The sequence below is a fragment of the Betta splendens genome, chromosome 7 (genome assembly GCF_900634795.4).
Source record: "Betta splendens chromosome 7, fBetSpl5.4, whole genome shotgun sequence".
In the NCBI taxonomy this organism is placed as follows: domain Eukaryota; kingdom Metazoa; phylum Chordata; class Actinopteri; order Anabantiformes; family Osphronemidae; genus Betta; species Betta splendens.
In genome coordinates, this window is record NC_040887.2 from 4091911 (window position 1) to 4118950 (window position 27040).

At 48.4% G+C, this 27040-nt stretch overlaps 1 protein-coding gene across 1 annotated transcript in view; it reads left to right on the forward strand.

Annotated features, from left to right (window-relative positions):
- Positions 1–5110: 5110 nt before the first annotated feature.
- Positions 5111–27040, forward strand: part of LOC114858498 (chemokine-like protein TAFA-2) — a 49831-nt gene continuing 27901 nt past the window's right edge. The window contains exon 1 of the mRNA XM_029155828.3: positions 5111–5614. The gene's annotated coding sequence lies outside the window, so the exon portion shown is untranslated. The remainder of the gene's footprint in view (positions 5615–27040) is intronic.

Genomic DNA, 27040 nt, shown 5'->3' on the forward strand with positions numbered 1-27040 from the left:
CAGATATTCCTGTCCCTGAACCGGTAGCGTGGAACAACATAATCCCAGATTTTTATAGGCGTTGTTTTTCCTGAAAAGCTTTTGGATTATGAGTGGCTGTTGCATTATAACGCCTGTATCTCATTGTCCTCAGGAGATTATAGAAATGACCTCATAGCCCCGCTGCTCAGATGAGTGGAGCTGAGAGGTCAGGACACGAAGCAGGAGAGAAAGCGAGGAGGAGGAGGATGGAAGGTGTTGGTGTAAAAATGATTGGCTTTACCAGTGGAACCTACACAAATTAAAGTCCCAGAGACACAGATTTTCTCTGCATCACCTAATTGGTGCACAAGACATTGTACTGTGGAGCTTATTGCAATGAAACGAAACACAGCTGTCATTTGCACAGCCTCTCAGATCAGACCTTCGCCACTGAATATTTTAAAAAGTCAACCATTGCCGTTGAAGGCTCCCGTTGCACGGACCGAGCTTTCCAGCTGGCGTGCGCGTCATCCTGCATGTATGGGATGACACGCAGACATGTGATAAGTCACAGCATCTTTACTTACAGTATGTTAAGTCTAATGTTTGGGCAATTAACATAACAGCAGGGATCACCAATCAAATCTAACTGTGCTATTTCTATCTATCTATTATTATTATCTATTATTATTGGTCTGCATGTGGACTTGAGATACATCTGAGGGGAAGTGAAGACTCAAGGTTTGGTCCAATTGATTCATTAAAGTAAACTGGGTAGAAAATACTGTCCTGAGAGTCCTTGATCCCGCTCTAAAGGGGGGTTGATAATAAAAGAGGAGCATAATATGGATTATAGCCGCTTAATCCTTTTATAAAACTAGAGGCGATAGTGAAGGATAATAAAATACTGTACATCATCCACATTGACCCAAGGTGCCATCTCAGTTGCACTAATTACTGTGGATTAGTGGTGTGCAGAGTGGGAGCCTCCACCCCACTCTCAGCCATCCAGCTGCTGCGTGAGGTGTTTAAAGGTGCAGCGGGAGCAGCGGAGGCGTCCTCCCTCCGCAGCAGCGTCCTGCAGCTTCGCCCCGGAGGAGCTCCAGGTGCTGCCACAGCAGCTGGAGGAGGCCGTCAGTCACGCTGTCACTCTGTATGAGCTGCTTCACTCAGACGCAGCCTGAGACGGAGGAAGGGAGCGCCTCCGTGCGCCTCCGCCACCTGTGGCGCTTTGAGCAAAGAGTGAGCTCAAACGTCAGCCGCGCTTAAGCGTCGTGTAAAATTCGGCGACGTCGGAAGCGGTAGCGGCGCACGTACAGTAAACTAGTCTAGTCAGACGAACACAGTGGAGTCTTCCACTCTCAGAGATCACCCAATTCAATGACATTTAAAGTGAGGAGATCAGCACAAGGTGTGTCTAGGATGTCTGTAATGTAATTTTAATGGAGTTAACTGTAGTGCCGTTAGCGCTAATGAGAGACTCAAGCAAGGCTCAACCCGCTTTCATGCTGCTATGCAAGGTCATCAATTAGCAATGAGGGCGGAGACCGGGCTTTCATGCTCATCGCAGCTTTGAAGGAATTAGTCCGTTTGAACATTTACATCTTTGAGTGAAAGAGGAAGAGAGAGAAAGAGACAAGAGGAGAGAGAGAGATGAGCTGCTAGGTTGCACCCTGCTGCTATCTGAGATAAAGTGTTCTCTGCCGAGGGCAGCTCCGTCTTTCAACTCTACTTACAGCCTGTGATAAGTGATCTACTGGAACTTTTTTCCACAGTAACTCACATTATTCGAAGGTCTTTTCATGAAGCACCGCTCGAGTAAAAAAGGGCTCGCTCAGCATTTTATAAACTAGATTTCTAGATTCGGGGGGAACTTTTAGGAAATAACTTGGAATCAGTGGAAGACAAGCGGCTTGACTGACAGGAGACGGAGCGAGAGGCGGAAGCGGCACGGCGGAGGACGGGATGAACAGAGGAGCTGCCAAACAAAATGGAAAACACAATGAGCAACAAGTAACAGCAGCAGTGACAGACACGTCCTCCAGCTGCAGCCTTTCATATGCTAATGCTGGTATTACTGTCTGCCAACACACAGCACACAAGACCAAGGCCAAAGCGTGTGTGTGTGTGTGTGTGTGTGTGTGTGTGTGTGTGTGTGTGTGTGTGTGTGTGTGTGTGTGTGTGTGTGTGTGTGTGTGTGTGTGTGTGTGTGTGTGTCAAACTGAACATGCTCAGCGCACAGTGGAACATGGTGCATGGAACACAAACACACAGAGCGTTAGTGGTCGCATTAATGCTGTCACACAGAGACTCCGTGTGACACCGGGTGTGTTCTAATACCAACGTAACAGCAAAGGACCAATCTTCAACTCATGAAGTTTTCAGATTGAGCCACAGTCTGAAATGCAGGAGAGTCACACATCCTCCTTGATGCAGAGGCAGAGCTCCTCTGTTCCCTCCATGCATCATCACCAGCGCGGCCGCTCATCTTCACGCTGGGACCGCGGTGCGTCCGGACCGGAGGGATCAGCGCGTGGCTCACGGCTGCACCGAGAGGAGGGGGGGGGGGGGGGGGGGGAGCTCTCCGGTGGGGGGTTAAGTCTGTGTGGAGGACGGCTGCCTCCCCTCCTTCCTCCCCTCCTCCCCCGCAGAGACTGTGTCTGAGCGCCTCCTGAACAAAGCCCGATCTCTCCCCAGGACCCGACCACGCTCACCACCAGTAACCACGAGGGACGGTGTAAAATGATAGAGACGGATGTGTAGCAGTGATGCTGTGTCCACTGTACAGATGTAAACAGCTGCAGCAAACAAGCAAGGTCTGAACAGGAGCCGCACATTTGACCGGCTGCAGCGGAATATTAGTCTAATTAATAGAAAGTATTTCACCATCAGCACCGTGAGCCGCCACATGGCGCCCGCCTGCAATCATTAATTGCTCTGATTATCCTGAGTGCACGCGGCGCCATGTGGCCCGCTCCGCGCGGAGGGATTAGCTCACAGTGCGCCAGCGTTTGTCTCCGTTTCGCCCATCTGACTCCAACCCAGTTCGGCGATTGAAGGAAATGCAGGACAAAATGAATGTGATTCCGCCGCTCTGAGATGCTTCATGATTATATTGACTCCACACGTCGCACATTTGCTGCACGCGACGCGCCCCCTTCAAGGCTGCGCGTGCTCCGTAAATCTTTTCGCTTGGTGGGAATTGTTGAATCTATTTTGTGTTAGCGGCGCATGAGGCCTCTGATTGGCACATGCTAATCCCTGCCTTTGTGTGTGAACTTGTAATACTCATGCTGTGAGGACATAAATCTATGTAGTCGCAACTAATGCAATAAGGTTGGAGCCCGACTTTATACTGTATGCTATGAATCAATGTGTTTCAGGTCAAGGTTGAACAGGTACAGTTGCTTCCAGGAAGTTACTGGAAGCCTTGTGTCCTAAAGCCATGTAAGCAGCTGCTGTAGGTGTGTGTGTGTGTGTGTGTGTGTGTGTGTGTGTGTGTGTGTGTGTGTGTGTGTGTGTGTGTGTGTGTGTGTGTGTGTGTGTGTGTAAATGCCACAGACCCCAAAAGAATTAGTTTTTTTTCTTTGCCGGGTTCCAAGGAGCCCTGGTATACTGCATTCATGTGTGTCTCTATTTGTTATCTTGCAGTCCACATGCTGAGTTTAACTGCGCTGCCAGAGAACGGCGCTGAAGACAAATCCCATGGCTGGGTTACCCACGATTCACCCGTGTTACTTGAGAGAGCGCGGGAGACGGAGGAGAGAGGAAGTGAGGAGGGACGAGTCAGACGGGGAGAGGGAGAATACGTTAATACATTAGGAAGATAATGTGGAGGGGATCAGAAAATGAGGAATGAAAACACAGAGGGTGTCAGGAGATGAAACGGCAGAGAAGGGAGAGAAGGGGAGACGATGGTGTTGCAGGCCCGGGAAGGAGAGATCAGTAATCTGAACTCTTTGTCAGAGTAACAGATTAGCTCACTGGGTGAAATGATATATGACTGGCACCGGGCCTCCGCGCACACGCGCACAATCACACCCCCCACGGTGGATCAATTACCCTGTCATCCATGTGTGCAACCATACATCATCACCTCGATTGCACGGCGCACACAGGCAGTTGTATGCTGACGCCAATATTTACTACACACACACTACCAGAAGTTCAGCACTACTTTGTTTCACAGAGCGTGTGTCTGGTGTTTTACAACCAAGTTCCTCTGCTGCCAGACGTCCACGGCCTTGATACGATTACTGTCTGTCTGCGACTGCAGCTGAGAAGCTGCACGTTACATTACATGCATGTACGCACACACATGCACACACACACACACACACACACACACACACACACACACACACACACACACACACACACACACACACACACACACAGTTAGACTCCAGAGCCAGTGGACACAAATTAACTGCACTGGTCAGAGTGACAGAGACTGATCAAAGATATTTGATGTGAGTAAACTCAGCTCAGGTCGTTTCAGGCAGTAAAGTAAACTCAGATCACACACACACACACACACACACACACACACACACACACACACACACACACACACACACACACACACGCACACACACAGGTCAGTTTGGCAGGGCAGCGTGTACATCACCCCCCTGCTTGTGTTAGTCTAGTCTACTGGGAAATGCCCCCAGCTCAGCTAAAGTGAGTTCAATTTAATTTGAACTTCACACACTCAGGATAGAGCGAGTGAGAGAGAGAGAGAGAGACACTGGGGGTGGAGGGGTGGAAGTGAGAGGCAATATTGTTTTGTCCTTCTTGAAGTGACACAAACATTTGAGACTTCCCCCATATCCAGCAACGAGCCCCCCGAGAGGCATCGCTGAGGCATCTGTGGCCGTGTGTGTGTGTGTGTGTGTGTGTGTGTGTGTGTGTGTGTGTGTGTGTGTGTGTGTGTGTGTGTGCGCGCGCGTCGTTGGACGAGGCCTCACGCTGTTTGTCTGCAGACAAGATACTAACATCGTGTATCCAACAGGTCCTGGCGCAGCGCATATGGCCTTCTCGGGCGTATTGAATGCGCCTGTCCAGGCAGCTGTTGCCTCGCGCGGCCGCTAGGGAGCGCTGCTCCACTTCCGAGCGGACGCGCGAGCGCCGCTCTCTCCATCTTCCGTGCGGTCAGACGCGAGCGCACAACAATCTGACTGACTCACCGACCGCATCGCACCTCCGTCCCGCCGCACTGAGCCACTTTCTCATCACTGCCCTTCGGGGAGGATACGGAGGAAATTAGCGGCGCAAACAAAAGTCCGATTAGAGGGCTGGAAGTTGGATGCGTCGTGTGTCGCTGCGGCTCAATAAGTTTCCCGTCACACCCGCGGTGCGAAAGAGGAGAGGAACTTTCGGGGGAGCGTTTCTCGCTCCGGAGTCGCCGAGGGGACCGCGCTGCTTCGCACCGACCCGGTCTGCCGTCGGCCGCCGCTCTCTCCGGCGCCGCTGCGGAGGTGGATGCTATGCTGTAACTTTTTCTTCCGCTCCAGTCGAACCCGAGCGGCCGGCGTGACGGAGGAGCCGTTTTATGGTTCTGGGGAGGGGATGCGAGCCCCTTGTCTCCGATAGCAGAGCGGGAGAGAGGCGCACCTGCTGGGCTCAGAACAAGACCGCGACGCACCAACAGGTACGGACCACCGCTGCCTCTGCGCGCGAGCGCAACACAGGGGCGCATCCGCCGAATCCGCCTGTGTGAAAAGTGTGCGTGACAAAACGGAGGCTAAATTAGTGGCGCACCTGTCACGCGTGAATGTGATTGTATTAAGGGGCTACTGGTTCTCTCGCCTCTGAAAGCCATTTACGCGCGCCGTGGATTACACTTCATCTGTTCCATTACAGACACGGATTTGATCCTCCGGTCAGGTCCCATCAGTTGGCGGCGGTGATGCCGGTGATTTAATAGCAAAGACAAATGGTTGCGGTTGTTTGAGGAGTTGCACACCCTGGATAGGTTTCATCTCTCTCTTACGTGTACACGACCTCACAGTATCCGGGCTCGGAGCGGACTCTCCCAATGTTACATCAGCAGATCAGAGACAGTTTTTGAGGTTCACGTGTGTTTTTATCGTGGCCACATGACGGGAGCAGGATGGATTTAGCGATTAGACATGAGAAGGTGCGTCTGGAGCGTGTGAGGGGAAGTCATCCTTGTGAAACCAGTGGCCCCTGCCTTCAGTCCTGCACCAGATCACCAGATGTGCCGTAGGGATGAATGAATGATGGGAACGATGTAAGAACAGTGGAACCACTGCACTTCAGCACCTCTTATTGTTATTGGCGACATATTGACACTGATGATTCAAACCAGTTGGATGACCATCCCAGCTGTGAATACCTGGTGGACGTGCTCCCGCTCTGCCTCTCTGAGACCATGAGACGAGGCTGCAGAGCTGACAGTGAGACATGGCCGACAGGACGGGGATGCGGGAGGCAGCGAGCGGCCGACGCCTCTCAGCTTTTGCTCAAATTACTAATTGAAGATGCGTAGACGTTACAGGGAGGGAAGGCAGAAGGTATATGGAGGCAAACAACAGGAAGAGGCATGACGTAATGCCAGAAGGAAATAACCGGGCAGATTGTTTAATGACTAAATGATCGTTGCATTAAAGTATTATTACGCTCATTAGGTCTAACTTCGTTCCACGAGAAACCGAGATGAAGTCAGGATACAGAAGGCAGATCTGTGTGCAGTGGAAACCAGGAGACAGAAATCTCCACAAACATAATAATGTGCTTCAGGTCAAGACTTGGCTCTTGGTTCAAAATGTTGCGTGTGTGCATGTGTGGGTTTTTTTATGTAGCAATTAGTGCAGATATGTCAGGTACTGAGGGAGGGAGCTGCATCAAAGGTCAGCGTTGGTGTCTTAATCCCTGTGCCACAGAGACGCCCCAGTCCAAGTTTGCTGGTGGAAAATTAATGTCAGTGAAAAAAGAGCAGGGGAAAGAATCCTCCTTCACTCGTTGGCTATTGGTTATTACTTGAATAGATCAGGTAATAATTTACGAATTTCATTACTGCCTTTGTGGGTCCAGGAAGACTTTAACCATTACCTTCCTGTCCTGTGCTCCCGTCTTCAACAAACTGGGCTGGTTCCTATTGGACCATTTTCACCATGACTCCATACAGAAACATGCCCCACAGTCACAGTGAGACCACTTCAGCAGCTTTCATGTCTCTACATCCCACACCTCCTTTATGTCTCCCTGCGCTCCTTTAACACACTTTCCTGAATTCTCTTGTTCACCTCCTTCATCCTCCGCTTTGACCCATAAGCTGTCTGGGCCCTGGGAATAATGGCCGGGCTCCTGTGTGGGGACACAGAAGACGACACGCGGGACGGGGAAAGAGAGCCACAAAAAAAAATACAATAGGAGTCCTGTAAAAGGCAATCTCACCCGTTTTCATTTGCCACCGCGTGTACGCAGCTAAGCGTCATGAGGAACGGAAACAAAAAAAGCCCCGAGAAACGAGAATGAGAGAGGTGGAACTAAACTGGGAGAGAGAGGAACAAAGAACGAAAGCTACAGGGGATAAATAACAATAAATAAAAAGCATGTGTCCTATAAAAGGTGCTCTGTATTTCATTGGCCATCTCCAGTAGCTGTGTGTGGTACACGGAGGCCCAAGGGGGACGAGTGGCCACTAAAATGTGTGTAACCCACATAAAGAAATTGTTTCTGGGAGATCGGGCCCTGTAAATTCATTCCTAGCCGCCAGCCCTGTTCTTATCCCACCTCCCAAAGGTGAGCTATAACATCCAAACATATATTTTTTAGATTCTTTCACCCGCTCACGCACCCACGCACGCACACACACACACACACACACACACACACACACACACACACACACACACACACACACACACACACACACACACACACACACACACACAGAGGCTTTATTCTCCCAAACACCCGCAGACACACACCTCACAGCAAAACCCAACAATATTCTCATGCAATTTCTGCTGCACACAAACATCCACGTTATTGACGCACGCTTCAATTGCACGGACGCACACTCACACACAGCGGCTGCGGTGGGACAGTAGCGGCGGCGGCCACGACAGACATCAGTAGCTGCTGTGGAACAGAGCGGCGTCACAGATGCCGCGCTCACGGCTGCAGGATTACCGTAGCCTGAACAAACTCCATTACTGCTTCTATTACGCAGGTATACAGAGGCTGGAAAAGCACTTTGCAGAAGCACTGTTTACCCAGCACCTCTGTGCCCGCGCTCCTCCACCACAGAGCCACGGAGGGATAAAGATCAGACACGGAGGAGAGAAGACGGAGCGGCACCGGGGGTAAAATATGAAGCATCGCTGCGAGCGGCGCTCTTTGTGTGCGACGCGGCGCACAAACAATCAGTTTGTCAAACGACAGAGGCCTAATTGTTATTCAACAACTTAGTCGATCATTAGAGAATGAAGAACGGGCCTTTTGATAAATGAGCAGTCTGTGTCAGTCAGCGAGAGAGAAAATGCTAAAATGTTTATTCAAAAAATAATCAGTTGCCGTGTAGTGAGTTATCCAAATGCGTTTTACCGGCTGATGAATTCAACAGTCTTTATTTAACGGATTCATCATTTGAGAAAACAAAGGCAACTTTATTTGAGTAAGTGAGCGTTTGGCAATTTGTTGCACGAAATGGGGATTTTAAAAACAGTTAAACAGGAAAAAATGAGTAACAGCATGAAGGTAGTCAGTGGCTTTAAAGGAGCCTGATTGTCTGAAATAGATCATTGCAGGACGTCGCACTCATCACTTTGAATTCCTGATTGTTTTTGACACTTTGCACACTAAACGACAAATCTATTTACCGGCGATAATAAGCAAACAGACGCTAATAATTGCTGAGTGCCGACACGGCCGGCGCCGACTGGGGAGCGCGGCTGCAGCGCTCTCCATCTTTGACTAATGAGGGCGTGTGATGGGGCAGCGCTGAGTGACGCCGTGTGTGTGTGTGTGTGTGTGTGTGTGTGTGTGTGTGTGTGTGTGTGTGTGTGTGTGTGTGTGTGTGTGTGTGTGCAACTCCAGTACACGACGCTGAAGGGCCGCTGCAAAGCAAGCTACTGTGAGTGGATGCGTGGAGAAGGTTAATAAGGTGGAGAATGAGGAGCGCGGGCGAGTGTGTGAAAATGCAGCACAGGAGTGTGTGTGCGCGCGCGCGTGTGTGCGTGTGTGTGTGTATGTCTAAGGTGAGTGATGGACTGTCGTGTATTTGAGCTGGAAGCCATCCATCACCCTCATCAGTGACTCCGGTGTCCTGTCATTACACGTTTCCCTTCATTTACACTCTTAATGGCCTCTCTTGACCAGCCTGTGTGCTGCGCTGTGCTACTGTCCACCCGCTCCCCCCCCCCCCCCCCCCCCCCCCCCCCCCCCCCCCGCACCCCCCCCCCCCAATCACATCTCTCTCGCACCTTCGCACATGCACCAGCGAGCGACGGCGTCGCTGTTTATACCGTGGTGACATCCCAGGCCCTTTCTATCATCCCCAGTCGTCTGCTGCTGCTGCGGCGGCTCCATCCGTTCACACACAGGTGAACTCAGCGGCTCACTGCCCTAGAACAATTAGCACATAATGAACGTTCTCACAACAAACGGAGATCGTTAAGATGCAGCTCTTTCATTCGTCGCAGTGAAGATGAGAAGTGCTGTGAACTGCAGTGAACCGAGCTCCATCGCTCTCCGTCCTTTCTGCACAAACGAGACGAGAACACACTCATTAGCTGTTTGTCTCCTCACACTCATATATAACATTAGCCTTGTATCTCAGCACCAGGGCCGATAAAGTAGCCGCTGACAGTGTTACTGACCCGCCGACCACAGCCTTGCCATCGATGCACACAAGCAGACAAATATAGCAACAGGCTGGGAAATTACCCGACGAAGCCAGAAAACGAAGCTGCAACGGAAAAACCTGCCGACGTCGGTTGTTTGGGGTCGTTTACCAATGTCTTTGTATTAGCATGAAAATCGTATCTTATATAGAACAACATCTAAAAGGCTTGTTTTCAGAAAACTCGGGTTTGTGTTTGCTGAAGCAATTTAAACAAGTTAAAGGCTAATGGCTCATTAGAGCTTATTTATTATGACAGCACAGCTGGAAACACAAAGTATTTTATCATGAAAAACAAGAACAGCGGTGCGTGTTTGTAGCTGATTAACAGTCTGTGGGTCATTTTTCACACAGTCAATGTCATTTCATGGTTCCAGTCAAGTCCAAGTTATAGATAACAATATTATCCTAGTCTTAGCTTGAGTCTGAGTTAATCGAGGGCTGGGCATCATTTACAGGTCATCTCTATTAGCCTGACTCGTGCACACAGGATGCGCTGCATGATGCAGTGCAGCTTATTCTGAGACTTTCTCCACAGATGAATGAGAAGTGCAAATCCTGCAGGTTCAGTGAGACATCACAGCCGCTCAGGCGCCTTCTATTGCAGCACATGCTGCGGCACAGCTCCGCTGAAACCTATGGTCTACGAGTGAACTTCCGTTACTGTTGCAGCAGCCAGCCTCCGACATCTGGCCGCTTTTTAAGGACGCATTCTGATTTGTTGCGTCGGCTGCGCCTATAGCTTCTGCTAATGAGTCGGCGGTGACAGGCCCCTCCGCCGGTGTGTGGGCCGGGAGGTGGTATCACTTTCAGCAGCCGTTATAAACGCACCAGCACAGACACTGTACCTTTGGCACTTTCAAGGCTGACTCATTATGGCTGACGGCAAAAGAGAAGCTCTTAGCCAGAAGTTAGAGCTGCACAGACACACACAAGCCTCTGGCTCCGGCAGCTTTCTTCATTAACAACAACTAGACAGCAATCACCGTGGTCATTAGGCCTGCATAATTAGGGCCTGGCCTTGTGTGTGTGTGTGTGTGTGTGTGTGTGTGTGTGTGTGTGTGTGTGTGTGTGTGTGTGTGTGTGTGTGTGTGTGTGTGTGTGTGTGTGTGTTTTATCTCTGCTCCCTTGAGGCATGTTTGTGTGTGTTTTGGTCACTCCTTCAGCGGGGAAGAGTAATGAATGTGTTGTGCAAATGACGTCCCAAAGGCTGTGACATGGGACCCGCAGAGAGCACGGTCACTGATGAATGGAACCACTGTTGACAGAGTATAATGAGAGCAGTAAACTCACTCTGTCACTAATTTTTTTTCCTGTAATTCGACTTCTTTTTGCTGGAGTGCAGCAGCCTGCGTTTGCTTTCTTATCTTGTTGTCTTTGATTATGTTCTTATAAGTGGAACCACTAGCTACTTCACGGCCGCCTCATTAGGTTGTCAGACATGCCCACAGCACATGCAATTATATCTAATTATGTAATTATGGATTCAGCGCGGAGCTTTATAAACCGTAGATTGGTATGTTTGAGCCGGAGCACATGCTAAGCAGTAATTAGCGCCGTGCAGGTTTTTGGGGTGTTTGTGTTTGTTTGAAATCCACTAATGGCTAATATCAAGGAAACGATGAAGCCCAACACTCAAACGTGTCCAAATATCAGCTGCTGAATAATTATCTGGATTGGGCTGCACGCACATAGAGCTTCTGCCTCCACACTTTTTATATGAGAAAAGAAATGACACGATTATATTCTTAAATTTGCTGTAGTGCCACTGAAAAACACCTTCACCTATCAATAAGCTCTACTCATTAATACAAATGGACACAAGTCACACAAGCCCTGCTAATGGGATGATCACCAAAGCTACTGACACCAACAACTGCACAAAAAGTACTTAAGAGTTTTAATGAATGCACTATATAATAATATAAACCATCCAGCTAGGGTAATGCAGATTATTCACTTTACGCCATGTATAACGTCAGGTGGCAGCTGCCTCCTGTCCTCATCTGCCTGGACCAGTGGACCAGTGGACCAGTGGACCAGGCGACGGCCAAAGGGGCCGGAAGCTGCTCTGAGGTCTAAACAGGCACACGAGCAGCGAGCAGCCGCTTTGTGTGCCAGGCTACGAGGCAACACGGTGAAAAGAGGCGCCAGAGCGAAGCAGCGGCTCCTCCCGATCCGGGCGCCTCCACCTCCCCGCGCGACTCTCCTGCTTTGCTGTGAAACACCAGCACTTCAGTAGATGAGATAAAACACACGCAGGGGAAGAAGGGGAATGAGCTACAGTAGGGGGTGCGCTTCAGTGTGTCATGTTTCTCCACAGCTCCTATTGAGGGAAGCAGGCGAGGCTGCTCCACTCACAGTGTGTGTGAGACAGGGCTGACAGTAATACAAGCAGTATCTGGCACCCCCTCGTAGAGATCACATCCTTAAGACGGCTTCTCTTACTAATCCCATCCTAATATGACTAATATTATGACACTGCCATTAGCCGCAGCACTCTGAGGGCACATGCAGGAGGAAGGCGATGGCACAGGAACACAGGCTCTGCATTGGTTTGGAATATTAACATTTGGTGGTCAGGTGACGGCAGCAACCTCCACCAGCTGCTGAGCTGTTTGTTATAGGAACTTGTTGCTTAGCTGGACTTATAGCGATAGTCCCCGAGGCAGAGGAGACAAAGATACGCGTCAGCGCCGACAGAAAACAAGGCTTAATCCACAAAGGGTGTGATGGGAAAAAAAAGGGCACAGCGAGGAGATGTTATCTACTCTAGGAAATGGAGCATCAGCAGTGCAGTGATCACTTCGCCCCAGGATGATGTTATGTAAACAGAATCATACGACGCCGAAGTGTTTACGTTTTTACACAATTAACAGGAAAACGCCGTCCGTGCAGTCCTGTCAGTAGATAACACACAGCTCATTCATTTGGAGCCAGGATGAGACTCACGCCGTGTGGGAGAGACAGAGAGAGGCTCTGAATGCAGAACAAGAATCCTAATTTTAAAGCCATGAATTACCAAAAGGCTGCTTTCAATTTGATTGAATCCAACTTTATTAGCATTCCGCTTGCCTTTATGTGATGAGGCAGAGCTGGCCTTGTGTCCTCGCTCAGGCTGCAGCTGTGGCAGAGAAGGGCACAAAGAGGGGCTTAATTTGTGATGCCGATAGCTTTAGGGCCTCTGGTCACTAGGCATTACATTGTCACTTACTTTTAGTCGATATGCTTTCCCCTCTTATTTTACACTGAAATGCTGAACTAAACTTCTCAGTCGCAGAGTGTCTGCTTTATTTCTTAACTGAAGGGCAGTGGTGGAAAACAGATCAAATCACAGCTGCATTTACCTTATAAAAATAATTATTATGATTATTACTGTATAATAATATGGTAATCATCACAGCAACCAGATAACATATGCTCTGTGAACACACCAAGCAAGCAGGGCGAACGACTGCTGCTGCGAAGGTTGTCTGGAGCCGTGCTCAGAAAAGCTGTTATACATTTATCTGCAAATGGTTCATTACACTGACGTACAGCACGCCGACGTCATGTCATATGATGATATGATACTTTCAATTTGCAATGCTTGTAAATGCTTGTAATAAAAGTGCTTCCACACTGAGACATTACTGTTAGCTTGTTCTATAACACAACAAATAAAAACATACAGTACAGTAGTAATGACTAAGCGCTGATACCAGGCAGCACTCACACTAAAGTCACTGTAATAAACACTGACGTTGCTCTATCATCGCTTTGAGGTTGAACGGCTCTTGGCTGTTTTGTGTACTGTACTGGAACTCCCACTGATACTGATCACGATACTGAGCTTATTAGAACAAAGCAGTCCTAAATTGCTAATTTAAGGCGTGAACATTGATGATGTCATTTAAAGTCATCCACTGTGACCCCACGTGATTTTTGTGACCGAGGAACAAAATGGCTGACTTTGCTACAGGCATTAGAGAGGTTGGAACTAAGTGAATTAGGACTATATTAATTTGAGTACATCTCATCATGACCCTGCAGTGTAACACTTCGACATCACTTCTTATGTGCTTTTATCCTGTTAGATAAAGTCATTAATCTTTCTTAAATTGAGTAAACTGGTGAGACATCCGGTAAGATTTCACGCCAGAGGCATTAGTGTCAGACTGAGATGAAGGTATTCTTCCCGTGGTCTGACTGAAGCTGTATCCATAACTGCAAACAGCTCCTTAGAACCCATCTGACCTCCGCTAAGAGTCACTGTCCTGTGTCACAACACTGAGCTTCAGCGAGGGAGCTGTCCGCGGTGCTGACCGGTGCAGCAGCATCACTGAGGGAGCTGTCCATGGTGCTGCAGGAAACCTCAGACAGCACACGACTAGAGGTCACCATGCATGGGCCTCATTGTAGCTCTACGCCTGTGTCGCAGACATCAGTTCTTCTTCCCCAGCTGCTGCGGTGGTTGCTGTCGGTGCAGACAAATGGCAGTGTCTTTACAGGGCCTGTACCACTTATTCATCACAAGCAAAATAAAACATCTTCATAATAAAAGCTCAAACATCAACATTACATGCATGCACACATTTTGGAAGCTCATTTGAAGCAGACTCACTTCATTAAAAATGAGTAAGACAGAGAAATTCTGCGTAGAATGGAAAAATCTACAAAATCTAAAGTATGTGATTAAATTCACGAATTATAAAACTTCTATAGGTCAGTGCAAAGAATGAAATAATGAGTAAAATTGTCAAACAACCTTCTGTAAACAAACAATGTTTTACTGTATGATTATGTGTCTTGCTGAATAATTAATCTCCTCCTTACCTTATTACCTGTACACATCATTCCACAGTAAACACTGGTACGTTTTTGTATAAATTGTCACCTCTAGCCTCTGGTCACCCACTTGACATAAACTCATTAGATCGCGTCATTTCCCACTTACTGGCCACCCTGCTCACAGTAATGACAATGCTGTGCTTTCCCTTCAGAACGAGGCAGAGGTGAAAGGGTTCAGCTGCTTTGAGGACAGATTTGTTCACATTTGAGACTCCCCAGCATGAAGAGACAATGATCTTAAGAATCTCCTTGACACAGCATGCTCCTCATCACCCCCAGAGGTATTTGGAAAAGAGGAGAAAATGCAATGAGACATGGTGCAGAGAAAATCCATCTGACCAGGAGTTGTTTGTTCATGGGGGGTGGAGAGAGGAGAGGGAAGGGCAGTGGGTCACAGCAGAGGAGGAGCAGCTGCTGGAAAAACAAAATGTGAACCTAAAGGATGGAGATTTGTGAAGGAAGCAGTGTTTATTCATAAGTTAAGCACAATACAAATCACCAGTAAAATACAATAGGAGATATACATATATCCATAGAGCTGGAATTGTTTTGCACTCAGCCTTCCTGCACCATCCAAATTCAATTTCAACGTTACAGCAGCCTGTTTAAAGATTAAATGGCCGTCTGTCCAACTTGCTTTCACTCTCACTCTTTCCCTCTGAATGCCTGGTGCAAGTGAGTGCATTAGTGCACATACGCATGCATGTGTGGACTTTTGTCTTGCACATCATTAATAGATAATAAACCCTGACTGGCCAGAGCTGTGCTAATGCACTCTGTTGTCCAGGCCCAACGCCCCTTTTTCTTTTCTATTTGTCACTCTGTGCACAGCTGCTCTGGACTTTGGAAGAAACTGTGAGGACTGAATGGGAGTCGGGGATGGGCCTTATATGAGGTTTCCTGTGTGTACACACGTGTTGGTGGGTGGCTGGGTGTGTGTGTGTGTGTGCTGTGTAAGCCCAGGGCTAAGCTTTTAGTGGTCTGAGCAGAAGGGTGTGAGTGAGAAGGAGAGGACAGATTACAGAACAGTTATCTCTCCCTGCAGACCTCCTGTGCTGCCTGCCCACATACCCACAAACACACACACACAAACACACACGCCATCCCCATCTGTAATCATGTTTAGCATGGCTTGCTCACACACACACACACACACACACACACACACACACACACACACACACACACACACACACACACACACACACAGCCCAGTCTGAATGGACTATCGCACCCAGCGAGATCAGAATGTTTGTGCAGACCAAGTATGGCTGCTCCGTATTTGTAGTGCAGCAGCAGCAAAATCTCCGCGCTGCACCTCCTATTGCTCACCAGAAACAAGCCCTGAGCTGCGAGCCGACAGAATATTGCCCGGGATTGTGGGGTTGATGCTATTTTTACAGACAGCGTGATGAGAGTGATGCTGAAAGAAAGCTTGGCTCCCTTCGCTCCCAGACACTTTAATTAGAACACTTGCACTCCTCGCCATCTCACCTGTCTCTTACAGGAATGAATGCATGTTAGGGAGATACAGGCAAACGGACACATTTACTCAGAATAGAATCTGAACCCGGCTGCACGCGAGAATCTCCTACCAGCGGTTTCGGTAACTCTGTCCGCATACGTGCACGCGCTGGAGTAGAAATCAATGCAGAGAATATAGTGGCAATTAGTACAGCAGCCTGCAAGTGAACCTAGTGGAACAAACTAACTAATACATGAATAAATAAGGACAGTGAAATGGAGATGTGGATGTGTGAGTGGGACTGGAGGTGTGTGTGTGCGCACGCTGCTCTGTAGATCTTGGACAGTCCTTTGCTGTGCCAGCCAATTAACGGAGTGTGTAAACCGAGCTCATTAAAGAAACACTGCATTGGCCCCACACGCACACACACACACACACACACACACGCACACACACACACACACGCACACACACACACACACACACACACACACACACACACGCACACACACACACGCACACACACACACACACACACGCACATGCACACACACACACACACACACACACACACACACACACACACACACACACACACACACACACACACACACACACACACACGGTCTTGGTATCAAACCCAGCTCGCTCCTGTTTCAAGCGCGCCATAAGAAGTGACACCCACTTTTTTATAGCACAGGTCCACTACAAAGTGTTTGGCATTGTCTGCTTGTTTGTGGTTTCTATTGTGTGTATATCCTTCCTCGCGCCAGTGTGTGTGTGTGTTTGGACAAGCTGTGAAAAATTGATTTAGAGTTTGCTGCTTTGAACCAACTGCCAAGTGCTGCCTGACTAACCCTCCGTGTTCAGAGAACAGAAGCTTCCCAGGGTCCCCACCTCCCAGTGTCTGGCTTCCTGCTTCCACGGCTCCCGGCTTCTCGCCTCGCGCCTCACGCTCATCTATTTCAATCGGAGCCCTTCTCTGCCTTTGTCTGACTCCGCTCTTTTGTTTAATGGAGGTGGACGAGAGCTCCTCACTGCGATGATGCCGTGAGCTGAGCAGATGCGTTAGCAAGCGCTCTGCGTCCTCTGCTCAATGAGACTGTGACAAATAAGGAAGGCGCTTTCGTACTGTAGGTGAACATCTTTTCTCTTACTGTGCTTAATAACCATGATTTATGGAGCAGCGCGGGCTGTTATTAGTCATCCAAATGAAAGGAGCAGAAGCCGTTGAGTGCGGCTGGAGCAGACGGTGTCATTCCTTCAGGGCCGGAGTCGTGAGAACTGGGGTGTCGCTCCCGTTTCTCTTCCCTTGTGATCAACTGATATGAATTGTAATGGAGAGTGTTTCCCAAACTTCAAAATCACGGTATTATCATCATAGATGTCAAGTAAATTCCTGTTCCAAAGCTTCCTCACGTGATGTTTTCATCATCACTGCGCCTTTGGGTGCGCGCTTCATTTCTCCTCCCCCCGCGAACAGCGGACGCCCCCGAACGTTCCACCGAGTCCCACGGAGCGCCAAGCGTCACTAATGTGATTTTGAGCATATTGGCGCCAACTGTTCTCACAGTCAAACATGACACCAAACAAACCCCTCGCCGCTGCCCGTGTTCGATGCGTTCTATCTTACGCACACCTGGTTCAACTAATTAAGCCCTTGATTGGTTGCAGCAGGTGTGCTTGACTGAACGCCTGATTTTCTCAAACGTGTGTGTTTACGAGGGAGGTTATTTAATGGAGTGAATGATCCTGAGACCGTAGCAGGGAAGAAGAAGTACATTTGGTGATGAATTTGAAGGAACCACTTGTTTCTCCATTGGTGGTTGTTGATTTGTTTCCAGTACATTTTGTGGCAAACCTAATTTACAGTGAGGGTTGAATCACGAGTGCAGCTGTATTAAATCTGATGATCCTATTATTGTGGCGCAGCGTTTTCCTGTGTGAATCTAAATGGTTAGCTTACACAGATCACGTGTGGAACTGTAAATGTAAGGAGCCTCACGCCTTTTATCAGACGTGTGTGTTGGAGAATGAGGGCAGAGTGTGCGCATCTTTGGGGGGGTTTTGTGTGTGTGCAAAGGCTCATTACGTGCTGAGCGAAGGATTAGCAGAACAGGAAAATTAAGCCGCTGTGGCCAAAATGTTGTCACAGATTCTGGTTTGTTATGCAATCCAGAGCAGGCACGCACACCTCGGTGAATCAGCGGGACGCGAAATGCGATCCCATTCACTGTTCCTTAAACGTAAGACAGGCATTTACTCGCTATTCAACGGCCTCTCTTTGAAGCAACGTCATCATTGGCTAACCTCACATCACTGCATTGTACAGCACATACATGTAGAACGGGGAGGCACACAGCCAGGCCCAAAAGCTCATCCAGCAGATGGAGGGTTTAACTACAGGCCACATGCTACGTTGCTCAAGGGGAATTCAAGAACTGTGGCGTTCTGAAAGGACCGACTGCAAACTGATAATCAAAGACCCAGTAGCAAATCCTCCCCTGAGGCAAACATTTATGTATTCACATACACTTATGCAGCACCGAGCCCGTGGGCCACCAGGGGCTCCAGCTGCAGCTGCACCCAGAGCAGGCAGGCTGCATTGGGGGAATACAGTATATGATGTGTTTAAGCAAAGGATCCAAAAATAGGCCTCATGTGCGCCCTCCATTTACAGTTGAGTTCCCGAACCCGCTGCACCATGACAGCGGGAGGCGCCAGACTGGAGGGCTGCAGGGCCTGGTGCCGTGCCAGTAGAGCCAGGTGGTAGGGATCTGTTGGAGATTAAACTGCTTGGTGACCAGCTAGCCGCTCGCCCCGGCCCTGACAGACGCGCCACCGCTGGCTGGATGAGCAGTGTGGCAGGTGTCAGGGGCGCGGGTGGCGGGTCAACGCCGGCCCGTATCTGCCCGCGCATGGCAGGGGGCTGTGGAGGCGGGAGGTCCACGCTCCGTGACTCAAAGCCACGGTGGCGTGTCAGGTTTTCTTCAATACGACTCCATTTTATACTCACAGGCTGTGGCACGCAGAGCAGAGAGATGCACAAACCTCCACCCATGAATGTAGACGTGGGCCCATGCATACAGTATATACCTGCTTCATGTGACGCGTAGCCTGCAGCTTTGTTAGCTACAGTTTCAATGTACAGGAGCAAGCACCAGGTGTAAATCATTTACTGCTCTGCAAAACCGTCCAACATGAATCTACAGCGGCTCATGAAAACGCATGAAACTTTTACACGTTTCTCCATTTCTCCATGAATCTGGTCCAATTCTTCAGGAAACACAGCTTTGTTAAAAATGTGTCTTGGCCCAGACTTTTTTCTGAGGCACCCGCAGAAGAGAGAGGCTCACTAGATTGGGTGGGAGAACGAATGCATGCTTTAAGGTCTACCAGTCGACTGTTAGGACCATCGAGTCCAAAGGGAGAACAAGGTCTAATCCAGCCCCGGTTTTAGGAGAATGTGATGGTTTAAGTCAAGTCTACATTCGTCCCAGAGCGATTGCTCCTGTGTAGTGTATCAAATCTGTGCGAGCCACTGGGGAGCTGTAGACCTTTGCCTGCTCTGGTCTGGCTGTGTTAAAGGTCAGATATGAGAGGATCCCATACACGGGTCTCAAATGTCGACGGAGGCCGGCTTGGATTAAGAGGCTGCCAGGAAATCACTTGTCCTCCGGTCTGTCAGTAGCACTCTGTATCATTGTCAGGGGTGAGGAGTGTGTGTGTGTGTGTGTGTGTGTGTGTGTGTGTGTGTGTGTGTGTGTGTGTGTGTGTGTGTGTGTGTGTGTGTGTGTGTGTGTGTGTGTGCGGATGAGAAAGATGGAGATAGAGCCAGTATATATAGATGTGTGTCTGAAATATCAGCACCTCACTGATCCTCCTCCCGCTCTGTGAACATCTACAGATGTGTTTGAGTGAGTGTGGATACATTTATGTTTGTGTAGGTGTGTGTGATGGCAGGTGTGTGTCTTAAGACTTCCGCTTGCAGTGAGAGATTTCGGTGTTGACAGGGCTGATGCTGTTTATTTTGGCAATATGCCGTTATGGGGCCGTAGGACACTGGGCACGCGCGCGCGCGCGGGTGTGTGTGCGTGTGTGTGTGTGTGTGTGTGTGTGTGTGTGTGTGTGTGTGTGTGTGTGTGTGTGTGTGTGTGTGTGTGTGTGTGTGTGTGTGGAGATGTATTTCTGAATTGCTGACACACCCGGCAGGCATTAACAGGTTCACTGAATCTCTGTGTGTATTATTACAGTAAGTGAAATTTTAAACAGCAATCAGCTTAATTGGAACACACACACACACACACACACACACACACACACACACACACACACACACACACACACACACACACACACACACACACACAGTCTAACGTCCCATATGACCATTTGAATGTTTGTCCGCTCTTGTTTTTGATGAAGTCTCTGAGAAGCCCCCTACAGCTAAGTACAGCTGCTAGATAGTAAAAGCATGGAGGAGCCAAATGTAACACTATCATTTATTGGCACCACGGGGAGTTTCTTTAGGTGTCTGGTGTCTAACTTGAACCATTTGGCACAAGTGTGCAAACACGACACATATGGTGTGAAAACACAATCTTTCTGTCTTTAATCATTCAACAGCCGCCCACATTTAGGCTTCGTCTGATAAAGCTGCCAATAAAATTATGAATGGCCAAAACATTTACAAGCAAATCTGAGACTGCCACCATCCCGTCCTTGCCCCTTTTAAATGCAGTCCTTTTAATCTGCATGTCTGCCTATAGTTACTCTGATCATATACAGCATAGAGCAACGACAGCAACAATGACGTTTGGCACCAGACAAAAAGTTGGCACAGAAAACAAGGCCAGAACTAAAAAGGGAAACTCTGGCACTGAAGCATTTGGAAAAGTTGGATTGTTAATCAAAAAGCTGCAGTAAAAACATTTAAAAAGCAAATAAAAAGTGCTTTTGCTGCTGTAGTGAGGCTATAAAGTTAAATGGACTTGTTTCATCATGTGTTGCGGGTGCGATTTAGCAGCACATGGATTATATGCAGTGTTTGGAGTCTAATGCTGTTCACAGGCACATGTCATGTGTGCACTCAAAGTATTCATGGTACCAGTAGTGAGTCCGCCAGCATCCTGAGGCTTCGTGGTGGGTGGTGAAAGGTTAAATTCAACCTCTCTTTTGTACATCCAAGGATTCCCCATGTCGGGGATTCGCTAAACTGAAAATGAGATTTCAAACAGCGACGCTTGTGTTTTGTTCACAGGCACCAGCGATGATGATCTATTCTCTCTGTTCTCTATTTCTGTAACACCCAATCTCCATGCACCAGATAATTTTCAAAGGTTTTTGACCTGGTTTGAACAAACCATCATCTTCCGCCTCCGAGTAAAACAGCTTAAATGACTGCCTAAAAATGAACTGTTTGAAGTCTGCCTTAAACGAAGCCCGGTTGACATTGAGGCTCACAGCTGTAAGACTTTGATGAAAAATAACTGTGACCTGCATTAAAAGAGTCCAACTAACTAGTTGCTTCAATTAACACATATCATACAACACACAATGTAAAAATGACGCAAGTGTTTCAAGCCTTTGAACAGAATGCGGCGCGTTCCATAGGCGGGCGACTCTTCAGGCTTTAAGCATTCTGAAATTAATCTATGCAAATTTGATTAAAAAGATGTGAAAACAAGTATTTGAATAATAGGGGTTGTGTACGGCAAGCGCCATGATGAATAACGCCAATTTATTACAGATCGGGGGATTGACGCATTTAGAACTGCTTGTAATGTTGGAAATTATAGATTTGCTATTTGATCCAATTTGCAGATGCAGAGGTGGCAGCGAGTGTCAGACCGACGCGTGCTAATGTATTCACTTACAGCTCCGACCCCGGATCGCAGGTGTGTGTGTGTACGTGTGCGAGCTCACAAATGTATTAGAGTGCGAATTTATCATATTTGTGCTGGTTTGTGTTTTCGTTTTGTGCGCCATTTGTATGCAAATGTTTGCGTGTGTGTGTGGGTGGGTGTTGCCGATCTGGATATGTATGAGTGACAAACGTCAGATCCCGCAGAGGAGAAGCTGTCAGGAATGAATGCGGGAGGATGGAGAGACGGACCAAAGGTAGAGGGAAGGAAAGAGAGAGTGGGAGAAATCCCAGGTGGGAGAGCAGCGTGTTCATTAGCGGCGTAGGTGTGTGTGTATCAGTGTGTGTGTGTGTGTGTACACTGAGCAGCAGGGTGCTAACTAGGACACATTTCCCAGAATAAAGCAGAAGCCCGATTCTGAGCGCGATTGGTATCGAAGCGTTTTCTCATCACTTTTTTACCTCTGCGTGAACTGCGCTGCATTCATTCCTCGGTATCAGCATTCAGATCTACCTCCGCTGCCGAACGGCGGCGGTGCTTTAATGGGAGTACACAGCGTCTGTACTGTGGGCTCATGCACCAGCTAACTGGCTTGTCAATTAGACGCTATCTTCAAAAAAGCAATTGCACCAGTGTTTCCATCTCAGAGATGAAAAAGCCGGATGAAGGAGTCAAAGTCAAACACAACCTGGCAGCCATTTGCTTTTTATTTTTTAACCCCACTACCACCAGTCCTCAAAATGTCGACCTCTTTGCTTTCCCCACTGAATATTGCATGTCTCCCTCTCTGCTGCATTGTATTTGTGGCAGCATTTTCTCCCATTTGTTTTTCCCTATTCTTTCATATTTTCTAAAGCAGCAATTGTTTTATCCATCCCCGGGCAGATTTCCTCCGCTGGTTCTGAGCAGGAGTTTCAAAAGAAACTTATGTATTTATAAGACAGACACCCTCACCAAAGATTTTTCCAAATTGCATTCATGTTCATGGCTGTGTGTTTTCCAGCGCTGTGTTATAAGTTGCAGATTGAATTAGACTCAAGGAAGGAAACATAGGGACGCGTCAGTGTGTGCGTGCGTGCGTGCGTGCGTGCGTGCGTGCGTGCGTGCGTGCGTGCGTGCGTGCGTGCGTTCGTGCGTGCGTGTGTGTGTGCGTGTGTGTGTGCGTGTGTGTGTGTCCTATAATATGAGGGTAGGATGTGTTCCATTTGAGGAGACCAGTTTTCTGTGATCACAACTCTGATAAGAATTGTGGGAAATCACACTCACAGCAAACCCTGGATATCAACTACACACTCACACTGTACAGATGCTCACACACACACGTGACAGGAATTTTTACTGTTGCCGTGGATGTAGCTCTGAATTTGATTAGGTGTTTTCCTGTTGTGCACACAATGCGTCTGTGAGAACTGAGGCATGCGTTTGTGTTAGCTGGTGCAGCAGACACTTGGCTGCATTAGGCCAAGTGGTATAAATGATTCACCCAACTTACAGTGAGAGTATAGCAAAATGTCTGAGCAGATTAACAGGACATCAGACACCACGGAGCTGTTCAGGCTTCTCTCCGCTGCTCCTGCACGCATGTGAGGAAGCTGGAGTACCAGGAAAGAAATAACACAGGGAAAGACACCGGACCGGATGTGGGGCCACAGTGTGAAGCACTACAGCAGTGAGACAGAACAGAAAGAAACAGTTATAGCTGTGTGTGTGTGGAGGTCAATAGCTCATCCTGACCTGTGTGTGTGTGTGTGTGTGTGTGTGTGTGTGTGTGTGTGTGTGTGTGTGTGTGTGTGTGTGTGTGTGTGTGTGTGTGTGAGACCAACCCCACATCTGTCAGACAGGCAGCGTAAATGGGCTCCAGCTGAGCAGAATCATCTCTGACAGGATGTATTGTGGCTAAATGTTTAGATACTAACCTGCCTGTTTCGATGTGCGTCTGTACAGAAGTGGTATAATTGGGGTGAGGACTAAAGCACCATGACCCTAATTCACACACACAAGCAAACATGCAGTTATAAATATTCCAACAGGATGTGCTACTTTTATTTTTTGTTGCTCCAGACTTTGACGAATGGTTTGTGAGACGGCGGTTTTGCACAGCGACGCGTGGACTCACGCTTGTGTCTGCGCGCGTGTGTGTAAGTGGAGCCCATCTGTTGTTGTGTATGCTGATATGGCAACTGCATCTGTGGGGAGCTGACTAGGGCATTAGGAGAAAACACACACACACACACACACACACACACACACACACACACACACACACACACACACACACACACACACACACACAGACACACACACACACACACAGGGTGAACCTGTGCATGCCGGACAGCTAACAGTTCATTTGACACTGTAATTACAGCCAGTGATCATGGATCCATTCATCAAGCCCCTTTTCCTCGGGGCGCGCACTGACCTCCAACAGTATATCACCACGAGGAAGGGGGGATTGATGATGGGGGGGGGGGGGGGGGGGGGGGGGGGGGGGGGGTTCAAAGGGAGTAGGAAGGCAGGGATGGAAGCATGCGCAGAAGGGGGGACAGGTGAAAAAACGTAGCCGAAGAGATTCATAGGCCTGCGTGTGTGTGTGTGTGTGTGTGTGTGTGTGTGTGTGTGTGTGTGTGTGTGTGTGTGGGTGTGTGTGTGGTTGTGGTGTGGGGGGGGGGGTTGTTACCTGCTGCTTCTCAGTTGCATCACGGAGTTTTGACATTTTGTAATCAAACACGGTTTCACACAGCGTAATATCAAATACTGAATGGAACAGATCTGCTTCTACAACGGTTTCACCGGCCCAGAAGCAGCTTTGCATCGATGTTTCCACCATAACTCTGTTGTCATTACATTTAATTTGTCTTGTCAGTTGTGTTACTGCACAGACAAACGCCGGCTGTAACACACGCTCAGCTCCGTTTCTGCGCATATAAATATTGACGAGTGCGTCTTTGATTCGTCACGTGCGCCACTCGTCTGAAATCTGTTGATCTGCACATACGCGCTTTTTAAAAAAAAAGGCCGGCCCTAATTTAAGAAAACCAAAACACATCGCTTTCTGTTTGTGTTCACGCAGCAACCTTCCTCTTCACTATTGTGATCCATTGTCTGCGTGCAGCAGCATCTGTTGTAAGATTTTATCTAATGCACTGAGGCAACATCACAGAGAGTTACTGCTACTTGATCAACATACTAAACGCTCAATTCAGTCGCACATTCTTCTGCGTTTTTAAGGGATGTGTGTGTGTGTGTGTGTGTGTGTGTGTGTGTGTGTGTGTGTGTGTGTGTGTGTGTGTGTGTGTGTGTGTCAGCCCACATGGGCCTACTGGGACCACCCAAGCAGATGCTTCATTTACAAAATTATGCATTTAGGGCAGAGAAATAGGTCTGAACCAGGGGAATTTAGGAGCGATGCTGAGGTCTGAAGCCACCTTGTCGTGATCTCTGTGTTAGTCTGTGAGGACGGGAGGAAAGCAGGCAGCAGGAGAAGATGCTCCAATGGCCTTTAACCACTTCTGCAGCTCTTCCCCTCCTCTTTAAGTATTCATTAAACTCAGACTGTAGTTTCTGAGCCTGGACACTAATCTGTAGCTCATCTACTCACATGGATGATCATCACACCCACCGTCCCCCATGTTCACACTCCTCTACACATAACGCATGCATGCTGTACATCCTGTGTGTTTATCTTGCCCCATTACACCGGCTCCCTCTCCCTCTCTCTCTCTCTCTCTCTCTCTCTCTCTCTCTCTCTCTCTCTCTCTCAACCACTTTACTTTGACACGGACTGTACTGTACTGGCATTTGTGCTCACGCGGGTGAATCCACTTCAGGACGATGATTTCACGCTCAGACTGAACGTTCTTGAGGTTCCCTATTGGCAGCAGTGTGTCTTTTAATCCGACATGATGGATTTTAAACAACACATTGCGTGCGAGTCTGACACTAAGCTCGCCAACTGAGCGCACAGCGCGGCTTTTAAGTGTCACTGTGTTTTCCTCGGTGGCAGGTGTTGAGTCCAGACTCTCTGACTTTGCTGTGCAGCAAAGACGACCTCTCAGCGTGTGCACGTCGGCCACTTGGACTCCGAGGCAGTGAGAGCCGTTCTCTGCCAGCGACAGAGATGATTCTGATTCTAGATTTTTAACTCACATGACTTTAAATGAAACTATCTACATGAATGTGCCTCCCATCAACATGTCTATTAATAAATAGTATTATCAAGAGCAGACGTTTATCCCCAAACCTGATGGCGCATTTAACTTGGTCAAATCATACAGTACCATCATCAGCATTTACAGATTTACTTTACCAGCGGGGAGTTTGGAAGGCACAGATAAATGATGCACAGAGTACCACTACATCAGAAGACACTTCCAAAGCGATGTATAATACATAAACCCGGGTTGCAAACTGTTTTTTCATTGCTTCGTGACTATTCAGATGAACAAGGACTCGTTTGGTTTACAAAACATAATGAAATAGTGAAAAACACCCATTACAGTGTCCTAGACTCTACATGTCTAAAGTCTTGTTTGGAGCCCCAGCTCAAACATATTGCGAGGTAAATGCAGAAACACAACAAATCCTTAATATGAGAGGATGGAGCCAGGGCATAATGTGCTTCCTCCAAAAAAAATGTCAAAGCAATGAATTGTTTCAGACGAGAAGTGAAGCATCTTAAAAAGCTCAAGAATGTACAGCTACTACTGAATTCATTTACATCTGTGTAAAAACAAGACGTGAATGGGAAAGCGCTGCTGACACATAAGTGTGTGGAGCGGAGGAGTCAGAGGGGGTGAGGGGGAGCGAGGGCCAGGGGGGAGGCAGCGTACTGTAAGGAAAGGCCTCCAGCTGAGGGCAGCGGAGAGGACACGAAGCTGTGGTCCTCTGAAAACCACAGCGTGATCAAACATTGAGTCTGGACAGAATACACGGGGGAGAAGAGTGGACGGGAGCGTTTGAAAGCGCTGCTCGGCCCGTCTGTCCGGGGGATGGACGGGTTCAAGTGTAAGCACTGCTCCTCGGTCATGAGCCCGACATTAATAC